Source organism: Triturus cristatus, chromosome 2_2, assembly GCF_964204655.1.
Source record: "Triturus cristatus chromosome 2_2, aTriCri1.1, whole genome shotgun sequence".
In the NCBI taxonomy this organism is placed as follows: Eukaryota; Metazoa; Chordata; class Amphibia; order Caudata; family Salamandridae; genus Triturus; species Triturus cristatus.
The window spans coordinates 511,381,664-511,408,058 of NC_140582.1; the positions used below are offsets into that span (position 1 = coordinate 511,381,664).

The 26,395-nt window shown below is 45.0% G+C and overlaps 1 long non-coding RNA gene across 1 annotated transcript in view; it reads right to left on the minus strand.

The window, feature by feature from the left end:
• LOC146862437 (uncharacterized) overlaps positions 1–15,891 on the minus strand; it is an 82,604-nt gene extending 66,713 nt beyond the window's left edge. Inside the window, exon 1 of the long non-coding RNA XR_014978445.1 lies at positions 15,774–15,891. This is a non-coding gene — a long non-coding RNA (uncharacterized LOC146862437). The remainder of the gene's footprint in view (positions 1–15,773) is intronic.
• Between the last annotated feature and the right edge of the window lie 10,504 nt (positions 15,892–26,395).

Here is a 26,395-nt window from a genome sequence, read left to right on the forward strand (position 1 = left end):
AAATTTTAGTTTTCTATTTTTGTATGTGTGTATCAAAGGTTATATTAGGTTTAAGTGAATTTCAAAGGTTTTTTAAATGCTAATTCCTACAGAGATAGGACATGTGAAGAAAGAAGAAAAAACGCACAGAAAGAAAAAAAAGAGATGCAGAAAGAAGCAACAGAAGTCCTCAAAGACGAAGAAAAGTGCAGGAAGAAGGAAAACGTGCAGAAAGAACGAACAGAAGAGCAGAAAGAAGCCTTGTTGCAAAATCATCCTATACCCTCAACTTTTTCAGACGGATACTGGTGGTAACTGAGTCTGACTAACCAGTCCTAGAGCCAGGGATATGTTAAAAGACACTTAGAATACAGTGAAAACACCTATATACACTAGGGAACACTATGCGTTGGGGGTCCCCCTGTGATCAGCATGACCTCCTCTGTAAGCCCCTAGAATATAATAGGGCAGGGGGATTAAAACTACCTCTTAAAACGTGCCACAGGGCGTGTTTGCACACATCACCTCAGGTGCCGTCCCCTCCCTTCACCACTGTGTAAACGCGCCCTGTGGCCGTTTTAAGTTGGGAGATTAAGTCCCCTTGAATCCTAAGGGTCGCTGGGGTCCAACTAACCCACTAGGTACCTCCAGTAAGTGCCACAAAGCTGCGTTGCAGAGAGGTGTAAAAAGGGGCACGGCCTAGACCACCTCTCTGCAACGCAGCACAGTGGTGCTTACTGGAAGCACCTGATAAGCTAGTTGGCCCCCCGGAGCCCTCAGGATTGAAGGGGAATTATTTCCCCAACTTAAAACGCATCACAGGGTGTGTTTGCACACGTCACCTCAGGCCCCGTCCCCTCCCTTCACCACTGTGTACACACGTCCTGTGGCCGTTTTAAGTTGGGAGATTAAGTTCATTTGAATCCTGAGAGTCCCTAGGGTCCAACTAGCCCACTAGGTATCTCCAGTAAGCGCCACTGAGCTGAATTGCAGAGAGGTGTAAAAAGTGGCACGGTCTGGACCACCTCTCTGCAACGCAGCGCAGTGGCACTTACAGGAAGCACCTGGTGGGCTAGTTAGCCCCCAGGGGCCCTCAGGATTGAAGGGGAATTATTTCCCCAACTTAAAACACGCCATAGGGCGTGCTTGCACACATCACCTCAGGCCCCGTCACCTCCCTTCCCCACTTTGTAAACCTGCCCTATGGCCGTTTTAAGTTGGGAGATTGAGTCCCCTTGAATCCTGAGGGTCCCTAGGGGCAAATTAGCCCACTAGGTACGTCCTGTAAGCGCCATTGCAGAGAGGTGTAAAAAGGGGCCCGGCCTGCACAACCTCTCTGCAACGCAGCTCCGTGGCGCTTACTGGAAGCACCTGGTGGGCTTGTTGGCCCCCAGGGTCCCTCAGGATTGAAAGGGAATTATTTTCCCAACTTAAAACGCACCACAGGGCGTGTTTGCACACTCACCTCAGGCCCCGTCCCCTCCCTTCACCAATGTGTAAATGCGCCCTGTGGCTGTTTTAAGTTGAGGAATTAATTCCTCTTCAATACTGAGGGTCCCTGGGGGCCAACTAGCCCACCAGGTACCTCCAGTATGCGCCAGAGAGCTGCGTTGCAGAAAGGTGTTCAGAGGCCACACCCCTTTTTACAACTCTCTGCAGTGCAGCTCTGTAGCGCTTACCAGGGGTCCTGGTGGGCTAGTTGTCCCCCAGGGACCCTCAGGATTGAAGAGGAATTAATTCCTCAACTTAAAATGCGCCACAGTGCGTGTTTGCACACATGTCACCTCAGGCCCCGCCCCCTCCCTTCACCACTGTGAAAACGCACCCCGTGGTGTGTTTTAAGTTGGGGGATTAACTCCCCTTGAATCCTGAGGATCCCTGGGGTGCAACTAACCCACCAGCTACCTCCATTAAGCGCCACAGAGCTGCGTTGCAGAGAGGTGTAAAAAAGGGCGTGGCCTCAGAACACCTCTCTGCAACACAGCCCCCTGGTGCATACTGGAGGTTCCTGGTGGGCTATTTGGCCCCCAGGGACCCCCAGTATTCAAGGGGAATTTGTTCCCCATCTGCAAGCATGCCAGGAGGCATGTTTGCAGAGTGCTGCAATGAGGGGGCGTGGCCTCCGGCGCGATGCCGGTCTTTTTTTTTTTTTTTTTTTTTTAAGAAGGGGGTTGTGTGGCCCCCCTTCTTTTTCTAATTTATCAGCCCCGGGGACCCCATCCCCCGGGGACGGCCTTTGTTTTTAAAAGAAAATATAATTAAAATTTTGGGGAGGGGGGCCGTGTGGCCCCCCTCCCGGGCCACTTGTAGCCTCGGGGACCCCATCCCCCGGGGCTGGCCCTCTCCGTTGGGGACCGTGGGGGGGACCGCAATCCCACCACTGTCCCGCCAGCTCCCCGGCGTCCCTCGGGAGCCGGCATTGCTTTTCCACATGGGGAGCTGCTAAGTTGCAGCTCCCTGTGTGGAAAAGCAATCGTCTTTGGTTTTTGGAAGAGAGAGCAGGTTTCCTGCTCTCTCTTCCAAAAACCAAAGCAGTTTGCTATGGCATGGCTGGAGCCTTGAGGCTCCTGCCCTGCCAAAGCAAACTACAGTGTCCCAGGGGTGGGCACCCTGGGACACTGCAGGAGCCAGCCCAGGGCCATCAAAGTCTCCAGGAGGGGGGCCGCACGGCCCCCTCCCAACATTTTCAAAGCCCCGGGGGGTGGTGGTCCCCGGGGCTTGGGGGTCCTTAACGGACCCCCACATTTAAAGACTTAGTGCCCTGGGGAGGTGGCGGTCCCTGGGGCATGTGGGGGGGCTCGAGCCCCCCTGACAGGTTATTTATTTAGTTTTTTTAAAACACAAGCCCCGGGGTGTGGCGGTCCCCAGGGCTTGGGGGGCCTTTGAGCCCCTCATCCATGTATTTTGAAGCTCCGGGGGTGGCGGTCCCCACAGCCCCCAACATAATTTTCAAAAAGCCCTGGTGGGTGGCAGTCCCTGGGGCTGGGGGGTCCCTTTGGGCCCCATCCCAAAACTAATATTGCCCCTGGTATTTGGCCCACCCGGGTGCTGAATATTAACGAAGCGTGGGAGACCGCGCTTCGTTTTTTTTTTCTCGACTGGATCTGCGCACCCTGCACGGATTTTGCCGATTGTGGGACCCCCTAATCAGGCTTAGGTGGGACCCCCTAAGCAGGCCTAGGGGGTCAGGGTGTTTCTGCCCTGCATCCTTTTTACGTTTTGCGCACTTGTTTCACTGATTTCTTGTGCCTCGGTTGAACAAGATGGCTGCCAACACTTCCTGGTTTGGAGTGTTGACAGCCAATTAGCAGAAAGCTTGTGATCGGGAGGGTGCACGGATCCTGCGCGGCCACAGATATATATGTGTTTTTACTTTTTATTTTCTCAGCAACTACTGAACGGATTTACACCATTTAACAAAAAGGGTTCTTTCTGAACCAAGAACTACCTCTTTGCCAAATTTGGTGTAATTCCGTTCAGCAGTTCGGGCTGTAGCCGTGTCTAAAGTTTCCTATGGGAAATTGGATGGGGAAAACACGTTTTTGGACGCCCTTTTTTCTCGGCCCCCGCTTGATGAATCACCCCAAAACGTTCAAGATAGGAGTGGACCGGAGCGCCCCACGAGTTTTGAAAATTTGGCGAAGATTCGTCAATCGGCGCCAAAGTTATTTGGAATAGAAAGTTGAGAATTTCCTAACTATAGCTACCTACTGGCGACCGCTAGTAGGTAATATATATAAATATGTATATATATATATATATATATATATATATATATATATATATATATATATATATATATATATATATATAATCTACTGGCTGTCGCCAGTAGATAGTTATAGTTAGGACCGTGTTTCCATAGGAAATCTGAAAATTCTATTTTGAATAACTTTGGCGCCGGTTGACGAATCCTCGCGAAATTTTCAAAACTAATGGGGTGCTCTGCTCAGCTCCTACCCTGAAAGACTCGGGGTGATTCGTCAAGCGGGGGCTGAGAAAAAAAGGGGGTCCCAAAACGCGTTTTCCCCATGCATTTTCCCATAGGACCTTTAGTCGAAGGTACAGCCCGAACGGCTGAACAGAATTACTTGAAATTTGGCAAAGAGGTAGTCCTCAGGTCAGACATGTGCCTTTTACATATATGGTGTCAATCTGTTCAGTAGTTCCTGAGAAAATTGCAGTTAAAAGCACATAAATATCTATAAGCGCGCACCGTGCGCGCACCTTAACGTGCGCGAGCGTAATTCTGATTGGTGGTTACATGTCAGTCAACGTTCGAATCGGTCAAAATCAGGAAGTGTCGGCCGCCATTTTGTGTGTTGTGTGTGTGACAGGGAAAAAGAAAGGTGGAGAACGTGAAAAGGGGGCAGGGTAGGGCGTTCCTGACCCCCTAGCCTTTGTCAGGGGGTCCCTGAAGGACCCCGAAGGGTGAAAAAAACATTTTATTTTTTTTTCAAAAAATCGCGGGGTGCGCGCACCGTGAAAAACCTAAAAAAAAAAAAAAACATTTTAAACGAGTGTAAAATAAATATATAAAAAATATAATAAAACATACATAACTTAGCATTTAAAAAACCTTACAAATTCACTTAAAAAACCATAGGTTTCACACACGTTATAGTTAGGAATTAGCATTTAAAAAACCTTGCAAATTCACTTAAAAAACCATAGGTTTCACACATGTTATAGTTAGCTGGACATTTCACTCGTAAAAAACCATTGAAATTCCACCGTTATAGTTAGTTCAGATAACTATAACTCGCGCTCCCGCAATCCACTGCTGATGACGTCATATATTACATCACTCATGACATAGTCAGTGGCATCACTCATGACATCATTGATGACATCATCCTTGTGATAGAGTGGCGGTCGCGCGAGTTATAGTTATCTGAACTAACTATAACGGTGGAATTTCAATGGTTTTTTACGAGTGAAATGTCCAGCTAACTATAACATGTGTGAAACCTATGTTTTTTTAAGTGAATATATATATATATATATATATGTTCCCATGTTGTGCCCTGATGTAAAGATGCACTCGCAGTTGATAGTTCATTCCAAACATTTAATTTTCAAAACTCGGCATTTTCTTCCCAGTAGATTATCTGCCTGACGCGTTTCAGAGCAACATGCTCTTTTCTCGAAGGCTTGCTGGCAGTTCACAGATATAATTACACAACCTCCCCTCTCACCTGCATGCTTTTCTATTGATTTCCCTCCAGTGGGCCTCTCAGTGAGTGACAATGTTCATGCATGCTGGGAGTTGAAGTAAGTATAATTTCGATTCTTACCCTTCAGTGTGTTCTGTGATTAATGCCACAATTAAAACAATTTATTTGACCCTCCAGTGAGCCCCAGAAAGCAAAATCCGGTTTGTATTTTCAAAAATCCACTGCACTGTGCCTGCTCGGAATAGTTCAAAGCAGCAGCCCCAAATTTCTTTTTGCCTGGTGGTGCAATCTTCCACGGCCGGACTGCCGTGTGTTAATGTTCCCAAGATGTTTGGAATGAACTATCAACTGCGAGTGCATCTTTACATCAGGGCACAACTTGGGAACATATATATATGGCGGCATTGGTGTTGGGCATTAAATAAACGCTGGCACAAAAAGTACATTGGGTACGCTTCGTCTTTTGCCAAGGAATTTGGTTACCTGAAGGCGTTTTCTCTTCATATATATATATATATATATATATATATATATATATATATTTATATATATATATAGAGAGAGAGAGAGAGAGAGAGAGAGAGAGAGAGAGAGAGAGAGAGAGATAAAGATATAGATATATTCACTGGAAAAGCCAAAGGTTACAAGGGCATTATAGTTAGGAAATAAAATTTTTAAAAACGTAGGAATTCACTGAAAAAAACAAAGATTAAAGGGGCGTTATATTTAGGCTGACATTACCTCGTACAAAACCAGAGAAATTCAGCAGTTATAATTAGCTGAGATAACTATAACTCACGCCCCGCAATGCACTGCTTATGACCTCACATATTACTTCATTCATGACATTGTCAGTGGCATCACTGATGCCATCACTGATGGCTCTCTAATGACATCACTGATGACATCATCCAGTGACTGTGAGTGTGTCTAAAACGTTTATGGGTGTTAAATATATATACACCAAGGTGTATTGATGAATCAGTGGGTGTACAAGTGCAAGTATGGATGATTTAGTGGGTGCGTGACTGACTGTATAAGTGAGCGATTATACGTGTCTCAGGGAATGTATGGAAGAGGGACTAGGTTGTGTGAATGTATGTATCAGTCTGTCAGCTGGTTTGTAAGTGGCTGTATGGGTCGGTGAGTAGGTACATGAGTGGCTGTATGGGTTACTGATTGGTTGTCTGAGTACCTGCATGGGTGTTTGAGTGTCTGTGTGGTTGGGTGAGGGGGTGTGTGACTCCCTGCATGGATGTGTGTGTGGGAGAGTCAGTGGCTGTATGGGTTTGTGAGCGCATCTGTGAGGGGCTGTAGGGGTGAGTGAGTGTGCGTATGGCTGTGTCGGTGAGTGAATGGATGTGTCAGTTGTATATGGGTGAGTAACTGCATATGTGAAAGGCAGTATAGGTGAGTGTTGAAGCATATAAGTGACTGTATGTGGGAGTGATTTGTTGTACAATAGGCTGTATGGGTGACTGAGTGGATTCATGTGTAGACCTATGAATCAGTGAGTGGGTATATAAGTACTGGTATGGGTGTGTCAATGGTTTTGAGAATGTTAGTGTGTTTGTTGGGGTGGGTGTATGAAAGGTTACGTTGGGGTTTGAGTAGGTGCGTCAGAGATTTTGTGGATGATGTCATCAGTGATGTCATTTGATATGTCATGAGTGATGTCACTGACCATGTCATGAGTGATGTAATATGCGAGGTCATAAGCAGTGCATTGTGAGGGTGCGAGTTTTCGTTAGCTCATCTAACTAAAACTGCTGAATTTCTCTGGTTTTGTACGAGTGAAATGTCAACCTAACTATAACGTACCTGTAACCTTTGGTTTTTTCAGTGAATTTCTGAGGTTTTTTAAAACTATATTTCCTAACTGTTACGTCCCTGTAACCTTTGTTTTTTTTCAGTGAATTTCTAACGTTTTTTAAATGTTAATTCTTACCTATAACATCCCTGTAACCTTTGGTTCTTTTCAGTTTCTAAGGTTTGTTTAAATTCTATTTCTTAAATGCAACGCCCATTTTTTAAAGTGAACCTCTAAAATGTTCGTATTTTCTTTCTATAATTGGGTATTGTGTATTATATTTATATTATATACCACTCGGTTTTTGATTTTGTATGTGTTTATCAGAAAATACATGAATCACTGGTTTTATTTTTAACAAATTTGTGAGTCGGCACAACATTGTTGCATTTACTGTGGAGAATCTTTGATCAATAAATGTATTTCACATACTGAAAAATACACTCAAAGACATTTTTTAAAATAAAGTTTAAGTCTAAATATTCAGCAAAATATTGTTTTAACTTTTATTTCTGTGATCAATTTAGAAGAAAGCCACCTTTACAAAACAAATTTATATTTGCTATTTCTGATGTCATCATGGTAACATCAGTAGTCGCGAAGAGCGTGTGGTTTGCACATAGTGTAAAACATATATAGACATATACTACAGTATATTTAACAGTAGAGCTTTGTTAGTGTACTTTTCAAACTCATATTTTTGTAGTGCATTTCCAGAAAAATCATCTTCAAAGACTATTTTGCATTTTCACGGTGACGCCGGGCATCGCTTTGATGTTGGTAGCCGTAAAGAGCGCATGTTTTGTCCAAAGTGTAAAACAGACAAACAAACACAGTGTAAAAAGTGTAAAGACACATTCGACAGTATGTTTAGCAGTAGAGGTTTATTTCTATATCGTTTAAACGTATGTGAAGAGCGTGTGTTTTGTACAAAGTGTAAAACAAACAAAGTGTAAAGACTCATTCGACAGCATGTTTAACAGTAGAGGTGTATTTCTATTTTGTTTAAACTTATGTGAAGTATTTTCTAAAGGTTTTTTTTTCTTTAGTTTTTGGGGACCTTTGAGATGACGTCATGCAGGACCACTGTTTTTTTGTTGTTGTTATTTTGGCATTGTGTATGTCCGACTGGGACCCCCCAAAAGGGCCCAGGGGGGACTGGTATCTCTACCCTGCTCCCTTATATTCTTCTTTAAAATGACACATGACAGAGGACTAAGTCCCCTAGTACTGTAATGGCTGCCTGAAGCATTTCTCCTCATGTTGCATACAGCCAACCCTAGCTTTGCTCCCATGGGAACAAGATGGCCCAAGTGTTAAAAAAAAGCCCCCTTGGCCAATCATAAGGTTCTATTTTTTTTTATTGTGTTTTTAGGACTCTTGTAGGAGTCCCTCGAACCAAACCGTCCTGATGTGCAAATATTTTTCAGCTTTGATATCTCGTAAACTACAAAAATGATTTCCATCAAATCTTAAAAAGCTTGCTTTCTGGACCAAGATCTAGCCTGCTGTCAAATTTGGTATCATTCCTTTCAGCAGTTTTTGCTGTACCTCTGCCTAACACAGTCTATGGAAAATGCATAGGGAAATTTGGCTTTGGGACCCCCCTTTTTTCATGGCCAGGCTTGATGGATCACCCTGAAACTTTGCAGGAAGGAGCTGAGGTAGGGAAACATTTCTATGGAAAGTTGAAAGTTATAAGCAAAGCAAAACACACTCTTGCCATGGAAAACCAGACATAACTATAAGTACCCAGTGGCGCCCGGTAATATACTTATATGCATATTTCGATATACTAACCCTTTTTAACGATATTCTCTTCCACAATATTTTAATTTTATATTTTGGGAATTTACATAAAATATCTTTTAGCATGAAATGTGGTTTTCTGGTATATTGCATTACTTCATTTATGTAAGCGCATAATTCACTTAAAAGTTACATGAATTACCAGCAAGAGACTGGTTAGAGCAGAAATATCTCTCAGCAAGACGTTTGCTGTGGGAACCAGTCTCCAGCAAGTAAAAATTACACAAAAATCGAAGAATATGAAATTTTAAGGCCTCCTTTTTTTACAATAAAGGCAACCAAACATGAAATATTCACATATATGGCTTTTTGAAGAATAAGGGAAGAATGTGTATGTGAATACACATGAAGAACAAGGATAGAGCTAATATGTTGCAGCCTGTCTTCATTAGAGACTTGGAAATACTATGTCATTTCATTAATATGTATATTATCATATATGAAGATACATATGTATAACTGGGAAGCAAACAATACAGACAGATTTTTGGCACGTCCTAATACGTCTACCCTACTCAATGTCATGAATTGCTAAATACCTAAAATATAAAAGTATGTGTTAGCCCTGCAAGGATTGAGCTATATCCTAAGGAGATGGTATACCAACTTTTGCAGCAGGTTCATGACCCATTCTTTCCAGCATTTTAATATTTGACTTTTGACCGATTTTCTACACAAGGGTCTCTATAAAAACCACAAAAACTCACCCAACTATGTTACTATGATCTGAGCCTAACCAGGTTACATGAAACGCTGTGCAGGAGCATCATTAACATTGCCACTAAACTGCAAGATTGTAGTAGCAAGTTCCATGTAAAAACAAGTAGAAGTGTATGTGAGTGGGTGTGTGTGTGTGTGTGTGTGTGTGTGTGTGTGTGTGTGTGTGTGTGTGTGTGTGTGTGTGTGTGTGTGTGTGTGCAAATATACAGCTTTGTACTTTACATACTGTGTGTGATGAATGTAGCTGAAAATTGGCATGTCATTTTCCATGGGCAGAATTTGAAGTACAGATATTGTTTGAACCAATGGTGGAAACCTAGGGTCTTCAGATTAGTGGTATGCATGTGACTAAACTGGGAGTGCAGGTGTTTTTGGCTCAGTGGGCTGTGAAGCACCCGGCAGTTACACACAGAGAGTCTCTTGGGCTGTGATGTCTAGAAAAGGAATTACACCATATATTGGAGGGTGCCCAGAGAAGTCCAAGGACCACAACAGAGGGACATATCAAGTGCCATAAGGAGTGGGTTTGGGTCAATCAGAATGGGTCTGAAAATTAGGGCTGCCTGAATATGTGACAGGTTCAACTGTGGGCCTACGAGGACTGGTTGATGGAATGTTTCTGACTGTCTGAGAGCCGCTTCAGAGGAGACAGAATGTCTCTGATGATAGTTGGTAACTACCATATGGTTTGCTGATATCTAACTTGAGATCTTTTTAAGTTGGATGAGTGTAAATAAGGGGTTGATGATGGGTGTAAGAAATTGGATTTTTAGTTGAGGGCAGTGAGAGCCCACCTTAAAGAATAATCACAATCTTTGTCAGGGTGAACCACAAACGTCAGTAATTAAACCTGTGCTTAACCCTCTGGTAACTTGGCACACAAGCGTTCAGGCCTAACTGAGAGGCAATATGTAAAGTATTTATTCAATGCTTAAGCAGTAATAAAGTGTAAACATAACCCAAGCAGACACGTGAACCAAATTAGAAAATATAGAGGATATTCAAATTAATAAAATGACACAAAAACAAACAAAAATCCAGTAAGTAGAACCAGAGTTATACATTTTTTTAAGTTTTAGGTAAAAATAGCTCCAAAAGATGCGAATCGCCAACTGCAGGTAACTGGTCGCCCCAGACCAGGACAATGTTACATGTTGAGGCTGACTGTGATGAAGTGCAGGCAGGGTACAGGAAAAGGCTTGTCCTGCTGGAAGTTTTATCTTCTGACTTTGATTCGAAGGTGGTGCAGCGCATCTCTGTGGGGCTCTGCATCATCCTGGGTCATGCTGTGATGGACGTGGTGAGGCTTTCAGTTGGGAGCTGCATAGCTCTGCAGGGTCTGTTTCACTCGGCGCCGGATCCAGTGGAGTCTTCAGTGAGGAACTACATGGTGTGGCTCTGTGGGGCTCTGCGCTGCGCTGTGCTGTGCTGGATCTATTTAGGCTTCCAGGTGGGATCTGCGCAGATCTGTGGTGCTCTGCGTCACTCAGAATTAGAACCTGTGAAGACTTCAGCTCTGCGAGTTTCTGCATGGGACCTAATGGGATCTTAAGTTAGGCAGGGAGAAGTGCACTCCGACTCCAGCTAATCGTCCAGGACCTTTAGGACAACACTGGGGGGGGTCAGGCCTCACTCCCACAGAGGCCAGCAGAGAAGAACATGTCATGTCCAGTTTGTTCTGGTCAGCTGTAAAGCAGGAAATGCCTTGGAAGCTTGTTGTTTCTCTGTAGCAAGCATCTCAAGTCTTCCTTTTTCAAACAACAGGGCAGCCCTTCTAAATCGTCTCAGGTCTAGGAGTGTTCAGATTTCATGTTTTGGCGATGACACTTTTATACCCAGAGACTGGAAGTGGGTGAAGGACACCCCTTTGTCTAATGCTAAAACTGATTCTGTTCAGTCCTTCTCTTTCTTCTAGGTTTGGCTCCAGTTTGTCGAGTTAAACAAAGGCAGGCAAGCCAAGGTGTGATCTGCATCTGCCAGTGATTGGGAAGGCACCGTCTAAAGTCAGGATGGTGATGGGTACAGCCATCAGGCTACACTTTGAAGCTCAGGAAGGTTCTGTGTACAACACCCCAATACATCCTGCTCAGGCGAGGAACACTCTTCCCCACACCCAGGGCCATTTTGTCCACTGTCTGTAAGGAATATACATCTCACCACAGGAGAGCCATCAAGAGTCAGGTGACACTGAACACTGGTATAAAAGTACAGTTGGTATGGGCAGAAAAATGCCAGCTTTCTAAGGAGACATTTTAAAAATAGCAATTTAACATCCGATGTGACCATTAAACTACATTTTGAATTGCTAATAATTTGAGTCTATGAACCATGGTTCTAGCTATTCCTAAACTGAAGGTATGTATTATAAGATGTTATAATGTAACTTCAGATTTTCTATGAGGGAGACGGCTTTGCTTCAGTGAAAAACATCTGGAGAGATTTTTCAATAACAGGATATGTAAAACATTAAGATACATGTCCTACTTTTTAATTACAATACACCTTGCCTTATAAGCATTTAAGTCTACCTTAAGGGGATCTTAAGGAAGGTTTAGACCTGGCAAAAGGTTTATTATGCTAGGTTGAAATGGCAGTTTAAAACTGCATTACAGGTTATGATGGGAGGCCTGAGACATGCTTTTCAGTGCTACCTTAGAGGGTGGTACGAGTGCTGCAGCCTACTTGTAAAATTAAATTTACAGACCTTAGGTACATATACTACCATATATTATGAGAATTATAAGTAAATTAAATGCACCAATAATTTGGATGCCAATTTGACCATGTTTAAAAGGTAGAGCACAAGTACATTATCACTGGTTAGCAGAGGCAAAGCCCCAATGCCAACACAAAAGGGGGAATCTCACGCAAAAGATACTAATTTCCAAAAAAGGCCTATGTGGCCTGAGTGCTGTAGTGAGGGGGGACTAGGGGCCATTTATATCAGCAGTTGATCTGTAATGATGAGTTGATGTTTCTCTTAATAGCCAGCTGAGGTTGACTGGTGGAGGCTCAGGGACTTCAGTTACTAACAGAGGGATCCTATGGGCCATTAAAAGACGTCTGAGGGTGAATTGGCCTGCAAAGCAACTATGAGGAAGGGCTGATGGCTTCTGGAAGAAGGCATAGGATCCTGCGGCAGTTTCTTGTCCCTGGACCGCAAGTTAGCCACAGCCCCTGTCACTCAGCCCAATACACAACTGGGGCAATGGCACCCCACTGTGGATACCACTCCCACCCTCTCTCTAGCACAATCAGGGGTAGAAGAGCAATGTAGGCATACACGCTGGAAGTAGGGGCGCAAGGGTGCTGCAGCACACCCAGAAATTACCATGCTGGAAGGTGAATGAGCAACAAAGACGCCTTTAAATTTTGTGTTTATCTTCATAAAGAAACTCAAATTTGTTGTGTGTTTAAAGATAAAGGTCAAATGTCTGTGTCTTCTGGCAAATTGCTGCTTATTCCAGACCTTATACTTACTTTTATTTCTCTGACTGCAAAGTGAGAGGATTTTCTATAAATTACCTAGGTGACAATCTTTTTGGGATACGGGAAGTGAAAGGAAAGGCTGTAGGATGTTAGTTTTTTTTCTTACTCAATAAAAAATGTAAATACCTGTAAATGAACTATACACATATTTCAAAATATATCAACATTTAGGAAAGAACTAAATGAAGTAATTTTTTTTTAATTAATGAAGTGTGATGGAAACAAAGATCGAAACAGGGCTCAAAACAAATCAGGACACTTTACTTGGTGATGCGCAAATGATAAATATTGAATGAACTCCAATATTCACACATCGTTGTTTGTGAGCTATGTAGTTTTACCACTAAAACTGCATGTCTGTGTAAGTTTAGTGGTCATTTCAAAGGAAAGTGTGCTGTCAGTAAAAACTCAGTGTGCAACCACAACAGTGCTCCGAAAAGCGCCACCGACTACATACCACACCCACAACACTCTCCTGCTTAATGGGTGTAGAATATTTGCTACACTTGTTCTTTGCATTGCAGCATTTTGATTGATTTTGAGCGTCCTGGTTCAACGCTCAACCAGGGAATGAGGCCCTGGGCTAGTTCTCCATGCAGGCTGTAATGCAGCCTGCATGGAGAACGGGGAAAGTGCATATGACTTGTTTGGGCGGCCGGAGAGGGCCAACCAAACAGTCATCGTGCACTTAGGAGTGGGTAAACCACTCCTGCCCTGCTCCGTGAGCAGAACAGCCTGCCCACCCACAAAGGAAACATAAAATGATAATAACTTTGGAGTTATTATCATTTTATATTTCCTTTCCTTTACACTGCACAAAAGTAGTGGAGTGACGCTCCTCCGCCATAGTTGAGGAGCCGCCACTGCCGTCCCCTGTAAAGAAGGTTCGCAATCTGGAGGTTGTGATGGGTGACAGATTGTCTTTAATTCTGTGACCATGAGGACCATTAAAAAGATACTATCTTTCATTCCAAATCATCTACAAAAACTCTTGTGGCATCTTTGATCATGACTACATTGGAATACTGCAACGGACTACTCTTCTCTGCCAATCAATCAGTAATAAACAGATTACAAACCCTAAAGAATGCAGCTGCTAGGCTTCTTTACAAGATCTCTAAATATCACTCGGCCTCTAATGCTATAAGCCAATTGCAATGGCTCCCCATTACCCATAGAATAACTTTCAAAGTATTCTGCATCGCCTATAAAGCGCTGCATGGGCAGGGCCTACTCTTTTTACAACAGAGTTTTATACAGTATACCCCAGGTAGGACCCTACGCACAGCCTCAGCTCACTTTGCACTGCCTTCCGGGTTCAAGCAGGCAACCTGGGGAGGAAAGAACGTTGTACTTGGTGTGCCACAAAAGCTTGGCATGTACTCCCGCTACACATCAAGGAAGCCCCCAATGTACTAGTCTTTGGGAAGTTGTTTGAGACTTGGCTATATAAGTCCCTGTAGCTTCTTCTTTTGCTCTAGGTCCACACCAGCGTGTGTAATCTTTAAGTCAGCGCCAAGACATCTCCGGGTGTTCGAGTGCTATAGAAACTATATATGACATAACTTTTAGAAACAATTTGCTTATTGTGTTTGAGGAGCAGGGGAGGGGACGTGAAACCACTAAACATCATGCAATTTTACGATATAGCCGCTAAAAACAGGAATTGGTCAATCCTTTCTTCTTTTGTTCTTTGTGATTTCGATGTTATATTGTTGTTTTACCCTTTTATTGTTTATGTGTGGTTCTTATCGATTGTAATGATTTTAATTAATCAACAAATAAAATTCTTCTTCTAAACATCACATTTGTGCTGCCTTCTTTGGCTAGACTCTCAAAACAAAAGCCATGCGCTTGCTAGGGTTACAAACTCTTCTTGCAGATGTGCTGCTGAGTTTTCTGTGGCCACAGATCCTAAGTCACAGACGGGCCATGTGGCCAGTGAGAGGGCCAGGGAGCGAGCGTAGGGTGAACGCTGTGCTCTCTCTCACCTGGCCCGACGCGCATAACAGAGACGCGCTTAAATGCCCTCATTTTAGTCATACATTGGCTTATGTGAGATATGTAGGCATGGTGGAGTGGGCTGCTAATGTCATCAAGCCCCTGCCTCACATCATTCATAGGAGAAGAAATGACTGGTGTGGACCTTAATAGCCTGCTCTATTCATACTTTCCCCCTAGCTAGGGTGGCGATGCTATCAGTACAAACAACGTGGACCCTGTAACAGTTCCATATACCGGCCGCACAGCCATTGCCATTCAATGAGTCCAATCAATTAAATCTTCTTGTCTTTAATCTATATGTACTCTTAATTAATCCAATACTTTTCTCTGCCGTTTTCTTTCCGTTATCTTCAATTCATTTTACTCATTAAAATCCGATTGGAGGTAAATCACCCACACACAGGAGGTGAGATGGTTTCCACATGTCACGTATTTTATTCATTTACCCAATGCATTTCGGGACGTATCCCTTCGTCAGGGGCATCTACAATATACAAATTAATCAGTGTCAACATAATCTTGGCAATTCAACCATTGTAATACATTTCATCTAGTTGAAATAAAGGTACGTAATTCGTGCTCTATGCATTAACCCACGCACGCAAACCGTACTTCTAAAAAAGAACTCCAAGCCTTCTATGGCAATGCTCACTCCAAACCTCCCCAATTCTATTGACCTTCGCCTGTTTCGTAGGTGTCCCGCCCTGCGTTCAACAAACACCCTTCCCTTTTGAAACGAACATGCTTCCGAATGCCTGAACTTGATGCCATTATTCAGCGCTTACCGTGACATGCTCAAAGAATTCTTCAGGAGTGAAAAAGCTGCGAATCCACGCTTACTGCCGGCTGGACATTACGACAACCGTGTTCGCTACATTTACTGAGTGCTCACGCACACGTCTCTCACTCTATGATGAAAAGACCTTTTTCCCACGTGGTTTTTATACTGAATCACTGTGCGCTGATTCTTATCAGGTGCTCACTCGAATGCAATTGACTCAACAAATGGCTACCAGTTTGGTCGAACAATGTAAAAGCAAGCATTCTTTCACCAGTGAAAAACTCCGTTGCCCAGAATCCCTTATAACGTGCTTTTTCATGCCCTTGTTAGCCGTCTCATAATCCCATTGCTACTGTTGTGAGTTTCTCAAGTGCTAAAGTGAGTTCTGCGCCAGCACGTCACATTCATAAAGATTACAATCACTGTATTTCGATAATACACATATAGTTACTCATTTTGGACAGTTAAAAAATCGCAATAATATGTTGACATTTCTCTTCAATTAATCGTGACAAAAAAGGCTCCTGTGTATGTCTGCTCCATTTCAGTTTTGTTCTTAAAAACCATAAGTCATTCGTTTTTTAGTCGTAATCAAAATCTATTCCTGGGTGCAAACTCGCAGGTAGGACGGTAATCAATACAATGCAAACTTGAGTAGCGGGATGCACACCTAATTATTTAACCTCGAAAATTAATCTAAATGAATAAAATACGTGACATGTGGAAACCATCTCGCCTCCTGTGTGTGGGTGATTTACCTCCAATCGGATTTTAATGAGTAAAATGAATTGAAGATAACGGAAAGAAAACGGCAGAGAAAAGTATTGGATTAATTAAGAGTACATATAGATTAAAGACAAGAAGATTTAATTGATTGGACTCATTGAATGGCAATGGCTGTGCGGCCGGTATATGGAACTGTTACAGGGTCCACGTTGTTTGTTCATTTTGCAGGCGCAATTGGACGGAGCGCTTATCAGGCATGCACGCCCACACAGTACAAAACATATGTCAAGTATTTAGATTAATTTTCGAGGTTAAATAATTAGGTGTGCATCCCGCTGCTCAAGTTTGGATGCTATCAGTACTCCACGGCTCCAGGTCGGCAATGCTGATAGGGAACAATGGGGCATATCAACAACAACCGGCGATAATTATCGCTCAGCGCTGTTAGCGTGAGGATAATTATCGCCGGCTAGCGTGAATTTTTATCGCTGAGATAGCGTGCTATTAGCAACGCTTATCTCAATAGCGATAAAAATCTACACGCTAACAGGCTAACGTGAGATTATCGCTGGAAACCCAGCGATAATCACACGTTACCTTGTTGATAGGGACAGGCAAACTTAGCCATGATATCCTCCTTCCATAGGATATCATGGCTAAGTCTGAAAATTAGCAGACGTAAAAAAGCAGCGTTAACCGCGGTTAGCGCTGCTTTTTTTGTCTCTAACAGGGTTAGCGACATTCTTGATAATAGGAGAAATGTCACTTAGCGACATTTCTCCTATTATTTTACTCTGGAACGCCCCCTTTGCATCTCATTAGAGATGCAAGGGGAAGCGTAGAGTAAAAGGGTGCTAACATGCAAATTTGCGTGTTAGCACCCTGTTGTTGATAGGGTGCTAGTTTTATCTCTGCTTTTTTGGCTTTTAAAGCCAAAAAAGCAGAGATAAAGCCCTTGTTGATATGCCCCAATGTGTCCTTTGTACCTTGTCTAGGTCAGTGCCGCGCAAGGTCTTTTGTACGGGATCAAAAGTATGAACTAAGGAATAAAGAGATGTCATTTGCTGGCAATTAAATACAATAAAAGAAACCTGGAAGTTTTGCATGATAATGAAAATCCCCAACACTTATTCAGGTCTGTTACATGCTCGAGGAAACTCTTAGAAACAACGTGTTGCAATCTCTGGTGTGTGGGGAACCTGCCAATGTGGGCCAGAACAGACAGATGTGCACTGATCTGTCTGACCTTTCCTAGCTTGAGAAACTTCAACATCCCCTGTGCACAGCGAGGCACTGCAATACTGGAAACCATGCAACATTGTTTTCCTCAAGAAAGCCACAGAATTGTCCTTTCATGCGGTGCCATGAAAGCAACGCAATTCGCCCTGCGGGTCCAGCGCAGCCGCAGGAGGGCCTCTTCGGTCACAGGAAAGACTTAATTGAAATAGTATGCCGTGGCCTGGAGCAAAACATTAATTGAAAACAATCGTACTCTTTCTTGGTCGGTGTGTCACGTTCACCTCTTTCTTTGCGTTTCCCAGAATTTAGGGCTCTCTCAAAACCTGGCTATCTGTGGTACGGACTTGCCTTTTCATCTACCCCTACAGATGCATTCAAATTGCAGGCAAGGGTAACAGGAAAGTTACTAGTTAAGCGGAAGTTATCTTTTTAAGGAGCACTCCAGGATACAGACATTCCATGGCCCCAGAAGTTGAAAGGTCAAGCTGTTACTTCATTCATACCGATGCCCTGTTTCTCTTTCCAGCATTCATAGGGGGCGATATTAACACGCAAATGGGTATTTCGACCAGGCTCTTGAAAAGATGCACAACACGTCCTTTTGGTGCCATCCAGTGATTCTCACCATAAAAGTTCCAGCAAGGTCCCAGTCTCTTATCGTTATGTGTCTAATGGGGAGACATTCCTGCCAACCTGAGCAAAAATCTCATTGTGTGACGAGGGGGCGGAGCCTCGTGCTGAGAAGTACCTAAGAGGCACATTTGCCCCCTTTCTGCCCCCAAGCCTCCTCCTCCAAAAACTTTTTAAAAAAAAGCTTGCTGAGGCTGGTGCCATCTCTGTGGTGTCTTCACACCTCTTAATGGATGTCAGCAGTTCGACACAAGGACAACGCAAATTCTTCAGTAATATTTACAAAGCTACACAAGGCCTGATTTGCGTGGCCTTGCGCGACTTTGTAAATAAATCTACCTCAAGGCAGCTGCTTGCACTGCGCTACTTACATTTCAACTTGGTCGGCATCCCAGGAGTGCTGCGCGGGAATTCCCATGCATCCACCAATGGATTTTGGCGCATTCTCAGATTTACATAGCTTTGTAAACGTGGGAATGCGTCAAAATGCTGTTCCTTTCCAAGTGAGGTGTAATGAGGAGAAATATCTTTATTTCTCCTCATTATTTCCTCTTTCAATGTGTGTTGCTTTCTGCAGCACACATATAGAAAGAGGAAAATGCCCCAAGGATTGTTTTTGTGCTGGAAGATGTACCTTAATACACAAAAACAATCCTGCCTGTAATGCAGGCAAGGTTACACTGTGGTGAAAGACTGCATGCGTTGGCGCTTGGTTGCAAACAGTGCGCCAGCGCAAGGAGAGAGCACCAGCATCCGTATCTTGCAAATGTAAATATGGAGCATTTCTGGCCCTTCATGCAATGCAGCGCCACAGCTTTGGTTGCTGCCCTGCTGCTTTGCATGAAAGTTTAGTAATTGTGGGGCAGATTTATGTTTCCTGGCGCATCCCTGCAAATCAGCAGGGATGCGCCAGGAAAGATGCGTCACGCAAGTGTACCCTTGCGCCACCACAGATGCGCCGCATTTACAATGCAGCGCATCGTGGCGCAAGGATAAACAGATGCGTGACGCATCTGATGGCGTGAGGGCGGCGCATTGCTGGAGTCGTGTCGCAAGCACGACGCAACTCCAGCAATGTTTAGGGGCTGCCCATACCTAACATGCTGCGTCATGCCTTACGCCTGCTTCAAGCAGGCGCAAGGTTTTGACGCAGCAGCGTCGGAAAAGTGACTGAGTGAAATCTTGTAGATTTCACTGCGTCACTTTTCCGAGGCTTTTTCCGCTGGAACGCCCACCCTGCATACATTAAACCTGACGCAGGTTTAATGTGGCGCAGGGCTTTACACCGTGACGCATCTCCATAGATGCGTCACGATGTAAATAGGGCGCAACGTGGCGCAGGGTTTACGCCGCCGCTGCGTCACAAAAGTGACGCAACGGCGGCGTAAAAGTGGCGCAAGTCTGACATAAATCTGCCCCTGTGTACCTAGGTTTGAGTCTCAGCGTCTTGTATTTCTGGGCAAATCTCTTAAAAAACTGCAACTAAAGTCTGAAATTGTGTGTGGTGAAGCTTTCTATAGTTCGATTTTGCTGTACATGGGATAGAGGAGGAGGAATGTCGATCTTTGTGCACCACACTTCATATTTCAGACATTCAGGACAGCAGGTGAACTAAATCGAAGGGGGGCAAATAGCTGCCCTAAATATCACCCACTCATAAAGCATATCAAGATCATGTATTCAGTTTCAAAAGGTGTGACGAAATGGCGCATTTCACAGCACAATTTGCAAATAAATTTGCTGAAAAAGCCGAACTTTACAGGAAGTTCTGAAGGTGTTCTTTTGACATATTTCAATAATTTCAGATTATCTCAAGCAATCCTGATCTTCCCAAAGTGTTTGGGGATCAACGTTCACGTTATTTTCAAACCAGCATTGAAAAGCTAGTAGGTCTTGTCCGCAACACCAAAACAGACACCTTGTTAAAAATCTGGTTTGCGATGTCAACATAATCGGCGCCATCTTGTCCCCTCTCAGACCCGCATGCTCCCTCAAGCAGTAGCCATTTTTGAAAGCGCCATGGCCCCTCTGCCCCTCGCCGATCACCAGCGCGTTCCCTAGGCGCTGCAAACACCCCCCCCGCGCGCCGGCCACCCCCGCTCTCTCATACATGGGCCATAAACCCTCTCCTTCTGCGTGACCCTGCCATGGAACCACCTCCCGCGCCTGACCAACACCCCCCTTTTTTCTCATCCCATACATGGTCATACATCCTTTCGGTAACCCCTTCCTCCATGCCTGATCGTCCGAACTAATCCCAGGCCATCACCTAGCCCTGCGGACACAGTTTATTGCCCCTACCGTAAAGGAAACACCTCACATCTAAGGGATCGCAGTAGATCAAGGCCCCTAACCCTTGTGACCTGACCAGTCGCACTCACCCCCCGGGAATAGATGAAATGCCCAGCTGTGTGATAGCCATCTCCTACTGTGGGTGGGGTGGGGACTTTCACTGTAGTTATGTGTGGGAGCGGATCTAAGCCGGGGATTCCGAGGATGCTCTTTCATGTACCAAAACAATCTCAAGAATGTGCCATGTGCTGTAAACCGATAATAAAACAATAAACCTGTGTATAAGAGGCCAGGCCTCAGAGATGCTTTTAGAGCACCTCGTGACGATACCTTGCTGTCTGATCTGATGTGTTCTCCTCCGGAGAGAATAAAACTTTGTTTCCTGCCTTCCAGTCTCTGGCGCCTGCCTCTTTTTGTTGGTTAATCATCGAATGGTATAAAAGGCGATTACCGCCGGGCAATACTTGAAAGGTTATCAACTGCCCCTACCATTTAACAATTGGCGTCCCAAGCGTGGGGCCCATCAGCGACACGTGGATCCAGTGAGAGAGGTCCCAACGACAGAGTGAACGACTGCAGCGATCGGGAGAGCTCTTGCCTGATAGACCCTCGTCTGGCAGCCGATCATCCGAACTTCACTGGTTCCGAACAGACCTCTCTCGAGTGATCTACGGTCCTGACTGGGAACCGTCAGGAGTGCCGCGGCAAATACGAAGAGTAGAGGACGATCGGGCGCTGGAGGCGGAAGACGAGAAACTGTCCATGCGGTCCGGGTAAGGTCGTGAAACACGACAAATTGCGAAACGATTGATTGATTGATTGAAAATACTAGTATTGCTTATTGATTGTTCTCCTTGAGATATTCGCTGTCTACAAACGGGGAAGAGTAGAAATACTCTCTCTTCCTTTGCAGATAGTGAAGGGTAGGCAACGCAGACTTTTGTCCCCATTGTAACCCGTCGTGCCTATTTTTATCTCCCCATTGATTGATTGTCCGAACATTGATTGTTTTTGAAGAATAGTACTTCTTGAGATATTCTCTGTTTGCAAACAACGTAGAATAGAAATATTCTGTCTAGTCTTTGCAGAACAGTGAAGGATAAGTAACGCGGACTTTTGTCCCCCATTGTAACCCATCGTGCTTATCTCTTTCTCACCATTGATTGATTGATTGTTCGAACACTAGTTGTTCGATATTGGTTCTTTGGAGGTATTCTCTGCTTACAAATAACGTGGAATAGAGATATTCTATCTAGTCTTTGCAAGCAGTGAAAAGATAGGTAGTGCTGACTTTTGTCCCCGTTGTAACCCGTCATGCCTATCTTCTCCCCATTGATTGGTAGTTGGTTCTGCCCGGACCGCTTATTAGAGGTGAACCATCCGGCTCCACTGGAGGACACCCCTAATAAGGACACATTTTCTAAATATAGATTAGTCGCCGTAGCTTACAGCAAATTAGGGCATAAAGATCGCTATATAGAAACAAGAATAATCAAGCGAGACCAGTAGACCGATGACGGGATCCTTTTGACCCTGCAAAAATAAGAAACGTTAGGAAATAGCCCTTTTGCGAGGAATATGAAACCAGGGGAAGGAGCAAAGCTCACGGTCGAGGTAGCCACGAGGTAGCTCGGCTCCGTCGCTCTCGCTGTCTAAACATGTCTGCCCTACTGCCCACCCCGCCCAGTAAACACGACAAAATCCTGCACAAACGGAAGCCTGCTGATACCCACCATCGACGTCACCGAACTGGGCTAGATCGCGCACAATTGGGCTATGTCATTTTCCAGTTACGCAGTAACATCCTCGTGCTCGTTGCCAGATTGCAAATATGTACAACACTCCAACAAAGTAGTATAATTATAACATTTTAATAACTTATAGGTATAACAATACGCCAACAGGGTAAACACATTAAAACACGTTTTTAAACAACTATTGACATGACAGTCCTCGCCCCTCCTTCTTCGAAATAGCAACATTGGCCTGTTTTGGGCGGTCCTTTTAGTTGGCTTTGGGCTATAAAAGACCTGCAAAATCCATCGGCCTGTGAGGCGGCATCAGTGGCGGACGATTGTGCGAATAGGCCGGAGGCTACACGCAGCGCCGAGGCCCTGGCAGCGCCGAGGTGGAGTCCACCACGTTGTACTGGTCTTCCCATTCTCTGCTTCGATCGACAGCGAAGGGTGCCCTGGCAGGGGGAGGCGACGCGGACGGGCCTCCCCCGCCTCCCCAGGTGGAGGCTCGCCAGCTGAGAGGGCACCCCTGCTGTTTCACTCACCGGCCAGCTGCAGCAGGACCGCCATTTACGTCTTGCCTGCCGGACAACCACTCAGGCGCGGGTTCACCAAGATTGCCATTAGCGTTTGACGCAAGAAGTGGGCCCCCGCAGCCGAGTGATCGGGGGTCCCACCCCGGTGGCTGTAACGAAGAGCTGCTGCTGCTGCTGCCACTGGACTCTCGAAATGGCGGTTGGCTCTTCAGATTCAGGCCTGGCCCACTAAAAAGACGGCTCTGGGCTACTTTGAACCTCGGAAGCTTGCCTGCTCGGGCGTGGCGCGGACTTCCGGTGAGGGCAAACCGCCACTATTGTTCGATCATTCCACATTAACTTGTCTTTGCCCCGGGCGACAGCCACCTTGCCTCCGCCTGATGCAGTGAAAGAGACTGATTCAAGGCGTCGGCAGCGAGACCCGCCTGCTGTCCCGCCCTGAGGACGGATCACGGCATCGCTGCGAGACCGTGGTGACATCATGCTGACGCAAGCTCCTGTTTGAATTATCAGAAGACACTGTAGCCTATCCGCTCGCATCGGTTCCGGTGGAACCTCAACATGACCCGGTAGGAACAAAAACTGTGCCCCCCCATCCCCGAATCACGATTTATGCGGTCTGTTCTTTCCCATTGATGCCAACGACAGTTCTCGAACTGCCGAAAGGGATTCTGGTCCGACAGCTAATTCATGGAAAGACTTAGACTGTACACTGGCCCGACCTCGCCCCAAAATGGCGCCGATGTAGGAAGGGCCTACAACTCCTTATGGCGTCTCAGTTATTTGACATTTATGTTATAAGGATATCAATGCAATGTTTTCGCACATGACGGGCGGAGGGACGGGGAGGGTACTGATCGGGCATACGAACAACTTTATTGATGCTGGTCTTCCCATTTTCTGATTATTTTCATTTTTCGTGTTAAGGTAGTTTTGCTCATGATACTCGACGCCTCTCACACCGTGGCCGGCCTGAACGGTTGTAGGCCCGTATTTGTATACTGACATTGTTTTCAATAAAGGGTTTTTTGAAGGAATTACGGAATTAGCGTCATAACTGATCATCTAGGTTGGTAAAGGTTTTGAATAAATGATTGTTACTCCCAAGCAATAGAAAGCAGATAATGCAGACCCTTTTTGCCTGAATTTTTTTTTGATTGACGGAATTTGTACCCGTCACGCCTGTCTTTTTCCAAGAGTTGTCAGAAAATGGTTGACTGTAGCTTAAGGTATATGCCGAATGCAAGGTACGGTATCTTGCACCATAATATACGACCGATTGAGAAATAGATGCACGACCAGGGAACCCGAATTTAGGAGATGAATGAAATGGAGCATCTTTGTATAGTCAAAAGGAAGAATAATAGGTCTGTGGTATTACCCACTCCTGCGGCTATCCTGGTACGTGGTAAGTAGAACTTTTTCGTGTCTACGCGCGCTAATGTACTGTGAATGCTGCGCACCCCCTCCCCCCCCCTTCTTCTCTTCCCTATAGGTCACATCGGAAATTCCGACTGGAGAATGGAGTGAACATGGACCGCACCGTGCTCAATGTAGGGAAAAACATAGACAAACGTTGTGGGATGGTGCGTGAAGCACAGACCACCACTGGGAACGTGAAAAACTGTATGGTATGACTGTGCGTATGTGCCCTGATTGTACGGTATGAATGTGTATGCATTACACATGCTTGGGTCGCTGGAAGAGAACGTCATCGTATGACTGAAGTGCTTGTCTATCGATCAAAGGGAGGGGAGTAAAAAGTCCGACACCCCCCCCAAAATGAATTACGGAAAATACTAAAAATACGCAGCATGCATAGGAAAGAGGACAGGAAAGGAGAGGTCCCCTTACTCAACGTAGCCCTGTGTCTCCGTCTTAAGTTTCTGCGCTTGTTGCATGTACTGTTACGCCCTATCAGGTATTTGTGTGTACGTGAACGCTGAATTCATGTTTTTCCCCGCTTGTGTCTTCTTATGAAGAACTGACCCATGCTACTCCATGTTGTGTGTACACCAAGTAGCCTATTATCGTACACGTCTCTCTCTCTCTCGTTTTATGTCGTACGTATACCAAATAGCCTACTTGATGCACTCTCTCTCTCTCTCTCTCTCTCTCTCTCTCTCTCTCTCTCTCTCTCTCTCTCTCTCTCTCTCTCCCCCCTCGCTGAAGGCTCTCTTGCCCTCTTATTGAATAAATTAACGACCCTATACCTCCTCAGAATGTGTATAATTGGCCTAAAACACGGCGGTGTTCGAACAAATTGACAGAAACAAAAATGACCGTACTTTACCACGTTACTACCTCTCCTTTCTGCAAAATGTTGAACTTAATTGGCTGAGAAAGAAAGGACAGGTAAGACGACTGATGTCTCCCAATCTGGCCCTCATCACGGGGACTATATGTCAGTGGTTTTCGTTTTTAGAGCTCTAACGACACCATCTCCACCGCCCAGAATTGCCCCCGCCCAATTGCTCCGAACTAGAATGTCTAAGCACCCCGTCCTCCCAGAATCACCCCAGCTCTGTACTAGCCGTCCCAGAGTATTTCGAACAAAACAGCTGATGACTTTATTTTCTAAAGGTACATCGCCTAAGCTGATGAGGGTTACCTATTGTCTCCAGCAAGAAAAATGTTTAGCTTGTGTCCCTCCCCGAAATAGATATCTGTGAATCCATGACAGTAGCACCTCGCACTTTTTCATAAACTTAGCAGTCCTCGGAGGAAAATGTGTATTAACAGAACTTGTGTTAAGAAGAACGAGTCTCTGCCGGAGAAGCCGGTTCGAATTTTGATAGACTAGAAAGTTGACAGATGTCAGGCTTCCTGCCACGATTATAGGGTACAGGAATCGACACCTAGCAGGCTAGACGATGGAAATTTACAGGAACACCCACAGAAACCTGCACCACAGCAATGATTAATAAATTAGTAACACACACCGACATAAGAGTTAATAGACATCAATCATACAGCGACCGATAAAAGAATTTCCCCGACTACTCGGTGGTTGGGAGAGAGATCGAAGTGTGTAAATGTCTTCCCTACCAACTCTCTAAGATTTTGTTTTTCTTGTGCTCATTCAAAGATAACATGCGGTCATCGGAAGAGAGGGGTCGGACGTGACGCACAGCCTGGCTGCGGACCATGGAACATCTATGGCATCAACCAAGGGGGAGCCACGAAGCAAAAGGATGCGGGACGAGGCACCATTCTCAGCATAGAAAGCAATAGAATGAAGGGCTATCCCGAAGCCCCCTGCTCGCTGATCAGCTCGTGCCTGAAGTCCCAACCCACCGGGCCCAATTGGTGGGCCCAGTGCTGAAAGATTCTGCTCTCCTTGGTCCACTTTTGATCCGATCCCACTCCACCCCCTCTTCCCTCGGCCTCCCAAAGCACCCCTATTTTTGACATTGACTTTACAAAAGAAAAATGAGAAGCGGGTACCCCGTCTCAAGGTACCTATG